Raw genomic sequence first — 10489 nt, 5'->3', positions numbered from 1 at the left:
TGATTGTTTTATAATACTATCATAGATTAGATACAGAAATAAGTAAAAATCCATCTGCTTATTTACGAATAAATATTGAGACGATATTATTTAAAATTATAAAAAGGTAAAAAAAATATTAGCAACAAAATAAAAAAAAAATATAGTCAAAATTTGTCAGGGATTATTCTTATCATCTGTTAACTAAGACATTTTTATGAATTGCCAAGTGATTTTTAATTAAAGAATGTAATGATCATGAAGGTTAGTCTACCGTCTGCAAAAAATGCTAACTGCATACAAACGTATACAAAATTCACATACCCTATTAGAACTAGAACAATTATAGCTAAATAACGAAGAAAGTGTATAAGTATCACCTAACAAGGTCGACAGCAGCGCCATTAATTGCAGCGGTATTACACACAAACAAACATAGACAAATCTTTATCACCAAAAATATGTGACCCCTTGATCAGAGATCACTCGCTGGTGACACACGGACACACAGACATGCGGACAAACAACTTTCAAACGCAAGTGCTGACCTCTGCCCGCCTGCGCCACCGCATTTATAATCGAATTGCCTTTATAAACAATTTTTATGCGTTTTGTTTCCACTCCTAATGTTTGGGAAAGTTTTCTCAGCGTTGGCGCTATTTGAAGCCGGATAACGTTAACTTTTTAATTTACGATCATCGTTATAATGTTTCTTTTTTTATAAAGTGACAAACGTCTTGTTTCAATCAATACAATTGCCAAAAATTATTTACTTATTTATTTTATGGTGTGTCTATCATTGCTCGTTATGTCTGGATTAAGGTATACATTTATACATTTCACGTCGTATGTTTCTCAGTCCAAAATAACCGTTTAAAATATATTGCTATCTCTGTTGTGTCAAAGATTATGACAGGGATGACGATATGTTTTATACATAGATCTAGGTTTCAAAAACCAACGATCGGTGACATATAAAAAATATGTGAGTCAACATTTGGAATCATAGTATTAGACAAAAATTATTACTATTCTTCTTTTATTGTATTAGTATTCTAGTAGTTCTTATTCTTTTCAATTCCAGAATCTGTATACCTTTTAATTATGTTTCCCTGTGAATTTCTTCTTCTAACAACAATAACATCTTCACTATTAAAGTTGACAGTACAAGTAACCAGTTTGTGTAGGTCTACCCCTCGCCCTGCGCCGTATACTTTATCCTCATAAGATGTGGGACGAAGGGCAGTTCTCAGGGGTACCGGGAGAGTGGCGCACTGCACCGCGCCCAGCCCGGCCTCGCGGTGCATATCGGTCAAGGGCGCGCAAACAAATACCCGCAGATACAAGATTGAATACTACGGCTAGTTAATATTATATAAAACCCTTATTAAAAAAAAATTAAGGAAATTTCGATCGCATCTTTAAATTTTCAAATAATTTTTTTTAATATAAATATTTACTTAATTTTGTATTGAATATTCCATTTTATTACCATAAATAAATATTTTACTGAAGATATACAGTTTGTGAAATAAATAAATGGAAACAAGTAGGTATACAGTATCATGACGCAAAGCAACTGGCCCGGACATGCGCACTGCGACGACCTCATCATTTATTAAATTCCCAAACTGCAATCGTTTAAACTAAATGTGCGTTTGACTGTAAATAAACTGTACATTATGTGAAAAATATTGAATGTATTTCTTTATGATTCAACTATCAAATAACTGCTAAAATATAAACATAAAACAAAATGCAACAGAGTATCACTGAAAACATGACAAAGTTTTTATTTAATAATTGGAGAATATAACCTTAACCTTTATAGAATGCCTACAACAATAATTAACATGAGCATAAACAAAGTAACGCTAGTTATAAAACAAAGACATAAGAGATGTGAAAAGTCAATGAAAACATAAACTTAAGCAAGGGGTTCTTACTGGATACTTACAACGTACACAACTAGAGTATCAGCCGCCCCCGATAGCACACCTACCGACGAGCCACGACACTTTGCACAACAAATCTTACAACAATGCACTTTTACACTAAAATTTATACAGAATTCAGGGGCGCCTGAAAACTGCAGGGCGCTTCGCTCTGACACTTGTCATGTGCGGCGCGAAAAAGCTGCGCTGTCGGCTCGCTTCGTAAACTTACGGAAGCTTTCGGGGTGCTTCGGCGGGTATCGATCGCGTGTTCGCCGGCTGCCAGCCGACGGTGGCGCCCCCGCGCTAATCAAACTCGCCTGTCCATTATTTAGCGAAGACTGCCGCCGTACGCAAAATTAATGAACACCTTATTGATTTATCGCACGCGAAATTAATGATTGATTTGCGAAGGTCCGGCTTAAGTCTGCTATAACACGAATCATGTATTTTTATGTTTTATAATTGTTGTACCTCTGTGTTTGTCATATACGTATAATTAGTATTCGTTTCATTATTCCTACCTAAATTTATCTTATATCTTTAAATGAGCAATTCTTTTATATATAATTGGAATCTCGGAATCGGCTCCAACGATTTTCATAAAATTTGGTATATAGGGGGTTTCGTGGGGCGATAAATCGATCTAGCTAGGAATCATTTTTAGAAAATATCATTTTATTCTGTTTTATCGATAATCAACTTAACTTTTTCTATCAGTAAGATCGAAAAATATTATTCATATTTCATCATTTTATTAGTAATTCGTAATATAATTCGTAAAGTAATATAATTTCCAAAAAACACAACTTAAAAAAGAAAATACCGAGCAAAGCTCGGTCGGTCATCCATGTACTTAATTATATTTGAAAAAAGAAAAATAATTATGATGATGTATTCTAATAAATTTTCTTTGAAAAGTTTGGGGAAAGAAAGAGCACTTTGAAAAAAATATTTTCCTCAGCATTTTAACTTAGTGTCTATTCAATAAAACATCATGGTCACCCTAGTAAATCTTTAATAAATAATTTTACGTTCTAGTTTTGTTGTATTTATTATAATTTACTTAAAACTCATTTAACTAATAGGTAACTAATTAATTTGGAATTAAAAGAAATACGACTCTATCATCTTTATCTATAAAACTTAATATATATTAATTATAAAGATGACAGAGTCGTATATTACAGCGCATCGCAAGATTCTGGAAAACAAAATTATGCGTAACTTTTTATCTGCACTGATACTTTGATACTGAAGTCAGAAGCTACTTTTCGGGGAGTGCGGGGTGCGTTTCCATAACACATCTATAATTTATGAAAGGTGTAGAAAAAATTTTAATCTAACATGGTCTTTAAGTTAACATATTAACAGGTTTTATAAATCAAAAACCTACATTAAAACATAACTTGAACTTATGCTTTTTTTATCCAAACTGGAGAAATAACAAACAAATGGCAAAACTTTTCCAAATTTAAAATGGAAATCGAACTGTCATGCATACGTCACTGCCGGTAAACCAAATGCCAATGTGGTTGCGGAGCTTGTCAGTAGATGTCACTGTAGGGCGAGGGCAGATCGAGTGCACTTGTTTTTCACTGTCTGCGCGGCTAATTGCGCCATTTCTCATCGGGGTGAGTCCACCCCAGCGCTGGGGGTGGCCGCCCAGCACAGCCGACCGCAGTCCATTTGACAGATAATTCCAGACACGCCAAATTGACTAGACCGGTCATCGGGCTTTGATTTTATATATGTTTTATTATTACACAACCTTTATAGTAGAATCTTCTTATTTGCGATCCAGTTATTCGCGGCTTCACAATTCGCAAATTCCGTTTTCACAAGAAAATATTTGGTAGCGATTTCCGTATGAGCGGCACATTTATTCTTGCGAATACGAAGAATTGTTATACGAAGGCTTCTCAAAGTATAAATAAAGTTTAGGGTCAAAGGATAGAGATATGGCAGTCTTAAATACTTTAAATCTTTAAGTGAAATCTAGTCTGTCATGAAGTAGTAATTATTAGAGCAAGTGACTAAGTAAGGTATTCACTTTAGTACCAAACACTATTGTAAAAATATACGGTTACTCCACTTTTAAATATCAAATATACTCCCCATCTAATTTGCAGTAGATGACGCTCCTGACTCGACCACAATTGTGACGACAAATCATATGATATGGATTTATTTCAAAATTAATTGTTCATTTTCTATTTGGAATAATTAAGCATAATATTCTATAAATAATCTAACACTAAATATAAATGTCAAACGGACAGACATGTAGTATTGACGGACGATTGTTTATGTTCCCCTACTCAGTGTGCTGAGTGGGCGGTAATACACAAATCGCTTTAAATCAAATTAAAGTAAAATTCGTTTGTATTTCGAACCTGTCTAAAAAGGTAACACGGAAATAGGGTCATAACATCTCTTCCTGTACCAGATATTGGATGTCCATAAAATAGATACAAACTTGAGGATACGCCTTAATAAAAATAACAAACAAATACATTTCGCAATCGTTAAAGATAGTCTGAAACAACGGACGAAAGCTTCATAGCTATTAGAACAAAAGAAAATATCCAATTCCGTGCAGTCGCAAACAACGGTATAAAATACAAGAATTTATATACACGGCTATTAATATTACGACATTTGAATATCACGGTGTCAATTAGTCGCCCCCGCTGCCCCCCGCGCCTCGCGCCTCCGCCCCGCAGCCGGGGGAGAGGGCGGGGGGCGGCGGAGCGCGGCAATAACTCGCTAGATGTCGTGACGGACGCAAGTTACACTGCAAAGAGACAAGATAGGTGCGGCGCGGGGCCTATTGACCGCGGTTAACGCGTAAACACCACCCTCTACTAACCCACCACCCCACCCGCTCCTATCGTGCAGGACGCGATACATTTCCCCTTCGAAAGGGAATCATGAAAGTAACTTGGCAACTGGAACATCGATGGTGAGCGAAATGCAACGATACACTTCCGATGCGGTAGACCGAACCATCCTCAAGATGAGTGCGTACAAATCACGTTTCGCGCGAATCAATACTTAAGTTGAGGCGATCGCCCCCCTGCAATAAAGGGGGAGTAGTTGGGAGGGGAGGTATCGACCTCTTCCCTTCCCCTAACCCCTCCCCTCGCGCCCACCTGACCGGCACTAATCAGGGCTCATCCCGCCGACACCTATAATGATTACGAGCACTATTTCGCAAATCTAATAATACATCGAATGTAGGAAGAATAAAATTGAGAGATGATTCATATGTTTTTGTCGATTTACAGTCTTTTTAGTAACTTTGAATAGTATTCTGAATTAGAGCGAAAAAATATTAATGTCAACCACATTAATATTTTATTCGCAGGCTCTTTCATTTTTTTTCTTTGTAATTGAACAAATAGTTCTCTTTAAATATTATATAATATAAATGACCAAACTGCGCTTTAAATTTAAATATGGCATGTACATCCCCTGTACGTTATATCAATTAACATCAAACCAACCAATCGTAGCGTAGCATAACTTTTACTACGCAGCTACAATGCCGTAGACTTGGGCGCTACGAAACATGGGTTAATTGAAAACTACATGTAATTGTAATGGGGTAGCAGAGGGGGGGGAGGAGTTGTTCCGTGAGCAATTTAGTCGCGGAAGCTCGGCGCGGCAATCTTAGTACACGCGAACGCCGTGCAAACGGTGCCGGAACATACAGGGCTGGCAGCGATCACAAATGGTTCCGTAACGATTTAAAATTAATTAACAAGGTATTGATAGTTTCTTATGCGTTGAGTTTTGATATAATAAACGGGCCAGACCAGATATCGCAGGTAAGACTCTGGGAAGCAAGACTTGCGCGAGCTTCAAGCGAACCTATGGCATTAGACGGCATAGGACAGGCGGCGTTAGCGATCTTTTGTGTCGGAGGCCAAGACCCACTTTGTGTCGCTGCGCCAGCGCAAGAAATTTTGCGACAAACTATGTCGTACTTTTCATTGTAAAAGTGTTTATGATTAAGTAACCCTAAAAGTAGTATATTCTGCGTAGCACACAGCACACGCTAGGCCGTGCATTGCGACCACTAAATTGTGTAATTGCGACGTGCGTGCTCGGCTGAGTTGGGTCGCAATCACTGCCCTACGCCTTACCAACACTGCTCATTACATTAACTAAACAACATCAAATAATCGCCACGAATGAAGTGCCCGACACTGCAGCCTTGGAAAGAATTACTTAAATTGAAACACTATGAAAATATATATATAAACTTCTTTTGTGTTGTTATACAAAAGGGGCAATAATTCTTAAGAATTGTGAAGTCTAGTGTACTTTTAAATTACTGTCCAGTACAGCTTTATCTATTATCGATTTTTCAAATATTATTATATAATAGATGGCATAAAAACATATACATTTTTAGTTTAGTAACAAAACATATCACTCCAACGTACACAATTCGTCAAGTATAATAGCAAAAGATCGGCCAACCCCACGCCACCCCTCGATATATTTAGCCTCGGGTTAGGGGGGTAGGGGTGTAGGGGGGCACGCACAGGAAGCGGCGAAGCCTTCACAAATATATATCGCATTGATAACACTTGCGACGCAACAATACATAGGGTATGTATTTGTTTGCTGCTGACAAATGTTATTTGTTTTTCTTACGAATAGATTAGACCAAGTTAAAATCTGTTTTGAAATAACTATTGTTATGTTAAATTTTAACAAATTATATAAGTTAGTTATATTTTAAGTTTCCAATCTCTAACACAATAAATTAAAAACTAAATACTTATTACAAAAAAGGTGAATCAAGTTAACAACCAAACTAGAAAATTAACGAACATTTTCCAATCCAAAGATCACTGGTCACTCGTACATCGTAGTTTGTAGCCCGGTATTTCAATATATTATATTCGTTAAACTTATTTTTTTTAAGTCTGCTGTTGCCTAAATGTGTATTGCTTAAAGCTTTGTTTTCCCCTTAATTAGAGAAACTGTTAATTTACTGTCTTCGGACCTAGAATTCTTAATAGATAACATTTTTTTAACAACTGGCGCGCGCCCAAACTACTTGAGTATACATTAATTTATTTTAAGCTACAAACATTAATCGAGTTGTTTTTGTTTGTAGCAGTTCATCCTCGACAGTAATCAATTTTCACTGTGGCAGATCTTACGTTGCGGGAACTACTAAATTTTTACGACGATAACAGTGTCTAAAAGCCATTTTCCTTAACGTTCTTATGATAACTAATGGAAAGTTTTAGGTAAATGATTTTTCCTATATTCAGATCTACACATGCAAATATTCTAGTTTAAATATTTATATTGAAATTCGAAAAACCAATTGACACAAGATCGAACCCGGACCTGTAGATAACAATTCTTATACTTAATCACTACGCCACCAACACCTTTGACCGCTGAACATGCAAATATTATGTGTTACAGCACAGATACAGTACAGCACAGGCTTTGATTTTCCTGCATACTCTCGCGCCGCTGACTCACAGCTTCCGTGAAGCCTTCGTTCTGACTCATAGGTCTAATTGCGCGCAATCATTATGAAAAAGCAAAAGGAAGTCACAATTTGTCATCGTTAAGTTTTAAAATGACGTTTTATTTTGTTACATAATTTATTGTAATGAATGTTTAATGAATATTTAAATAGACAGTAATCCTCAGTCGCCATTGTGTCATCATTAAAAATCAGAAGATGAATAAGTAGTCGAATCATATCAAAGAAAAAATTAAAAAATATAAATATGCACATAACTAAAAAAAATCTATTGTAAGTTAACGTTACTTATACAAGTAAAAGTATTTAGAAGAAATAAAGAGAAAAAGAGATACCCCCCCCCCCCCACTCGACATCGCCACCTCTTACAATGTATAACAAAACGCAATAAGTTAGGGGGCGCTGCGAACATTCTGCGCGCACAGAAACAGCGCAGTTACATCTATTACTCTACAACTATCATTACGGCCCACTATTGATTCCTAATCCGCACTTCCGGATGTTACGTAAGGCCGCCCCCGAACCCCCCGCCCGTCGCCCCCGTGCACCCACCGCCCGCCCTACAAGATTTACAGCCGCGCGGGCCGTTTGACGAATGATTGGCCGGCCGTTTGCCCGCGCCGGAAAGGCTTTCGGGGATTACTGGAGGCCGCTTTATTTCAGCCTTCGCTGTCAATAATTCCGTACACTTCACGGACGTTAAGCCAAAGCGTTATATTTTCAGCGCAAATATTTCTACAGAAAACATTTAAATTGCAAATTATTAAGTCGTACTGTCTGCTTAAGTATTGTCGACTTTTTTCTACTTTTGGTTTGTAAAAATTAATATTTAAGAAATCAAGTAATTGATAACGCGATAGTCGAAGCTATCCTTGCCAACCCAATTTCAAATGAAAAGGCGTACGAGTTAATTTAATTGATTACTGTGAGAGTAAAAAACATTGTCATAGATAAAGTTATAACTATAACATACATTTTAACGACAACATCAATGTAAAAATATTAATTTGACAGTTTCATAAAAAAAACATAAAAGCCTTAGCGAAAATAAACACGTAAAAATTACAATAATTCATATCCTAAGTAATAAAAAAAAATAAGAAAGTCATAAAAGCGATAGATCATAGTTTTATAATGTAAACTCGAAGGCTAATACGCTGATTAGAATAAGCGAAACTAATGGAGTCTCGATAAAATAGTGATGTGAAGGGCGTTACTTTCTCGGCGGGAAAAGTATGCAAATGGCGCCGTTTCAAAACACACCGCAAAGATAAAAAAAAAGTGTTTCACGCGTAACGAAACGTCACGTCATTTTATTTATTGTAGAATATGAAATTGATTATGTTTATTATTAACGAACGAAATAGATTCCTATATTAAATCTCGCGCTAAAATATTCGAATTCACAGATTATATATAAAATATTCAGCTATTATTCATTTTCGACGTGTCGCGATCGATTTATATTTAGATTAAAACAAAGAACAGACAATAAAACATAAATAACCTTGTCTTTTATTCATATACTGGATAATTTTTATATTTACGTAATAGCAATAAACACATTTTAATATAACTACATAATAAATGTAATAGCAAAAAAGGTCTTATTTAAGATTGTTTGGATCTAATTGTTATGAATACTATGTGTGTTGTATATACAAATATTATATATTTTTTTTATATCAGAAGGCGGCAAACGAGCGAGCGGCCACCGAAATCGCTGAAATAGCGAAGTGACCGTTGGCCATAGACATATGCAATTGCATATGCGTTGCCTACCTTTAATCGACGGAGGAGAGGATGCACAGAAAGAAAATATTTTCCCTTTCCATGCATCCTCTCATCCGGAAAGTCCACTTCCACTTCCACATTCTTTCCTTATAAGTAAAGGGTGGGAAGGTAAAGAGGACTAAATTAGGCCACCGGGACGCACACTCATCAGACGAAACGCGGAATTTCTTCCACTTCGCGCCTGTTTTCTGTGTGGTGGTGGTATTTCACCGGGGGGTATATAAAAGAAAGATTTGATTGTTTGTTTGCTTTGAACAGGCTACAAAACTACAGAACCGATTTAAATTCTTTTACTGTTGATAAGCTACATTAACCCCATGTGACATAGGCTATATTTATTACAAGATTATGTTTAGGTACTAACCCTTATTTGTAGAGTACACGAACACACATTCCAAAATTAAATGGATTAAAATTTGATTGCATTTTATGCAGAATTACGTAATATTTAAACTAAACCTAAATCTATTATAATTTGTTTTTATATTTATTACTTATGTGTTTTGTTTGTCTAAGGCAGGTTGTGTCAACTTTGAATTATTTATTTTAAAACTTATCTGAATCGTTAAGCGACCACATCGGAATGAAATGTTGTTTTAATGCAAAATAAAGTGTAAGCTTAGCTGTTTGTTCCGACCCCGAGTCTTTCTCCATAAATAATTTTAAGCGTATTTTATTTTACATTCAAAAGAAATGTTTTACTGTTTATTTTAAATTGATAATAATACAAATGTGGTGTATAGATGAGTAATTTTTCTATTTTATCTCAGTCTAAGAGGAAAACAAAATGTCTTTTATAATGACAAATAACCGGGGAATTTGATTTAACCTGTTTTTATTTTATTTATTATCCCGCCTGTTAGTCGTATTATTTCTCATGTAATTTAAATATATTCTTTTAATTTTGTAGAATACGAATCAGTAAGTAGCTATTCGCACACTAATCTAATAGGGTTACTGCGATATTCTAAATTATGAGGATAAATTACAAAGTAAAATTAAATCGCTATGACCTCACAGCGCCTGAACATAACATTTTAACTTTATAAATGAAAAAGATGAGTACGGTGCGCGGAAACATAGCCGGAAATGTAACAGGGATGTGCGACATAAGCGTCCTTATAATTTAGTCCTTGTTTATATGTAATCTATGAGTATAAAAAAGTGGCACACAAGTGCGCGTTGTGTGAAAACGCAATCCTTATGGCGGCTGGCGCGGGATAAATGGCAATCCGAGACAACTCTCAGCAACTCGCGC

The sequence above is a fragment of the Papilio xuthus genome, unplaced genomic scaffold (assembly GCF_000836235.2).
Source record: "Papilio xuthus unplaced genomic scaffold, Pxut_1.1 DF825752.1, whole genome shotgun sequence".
In the NCBI taxonomy this organism is placed as follows: domain Eukaryota; kingdom Metazoa; phylum Arthropoda; class Insecta; order Lepidoptera; family Papilionidae; genus Papilio; species Papilio xuthus.
The sequence above is the reverse complement of the archived record's forward strand: the minus strand, read 5'-3'. Positions refer to the sequence as shown.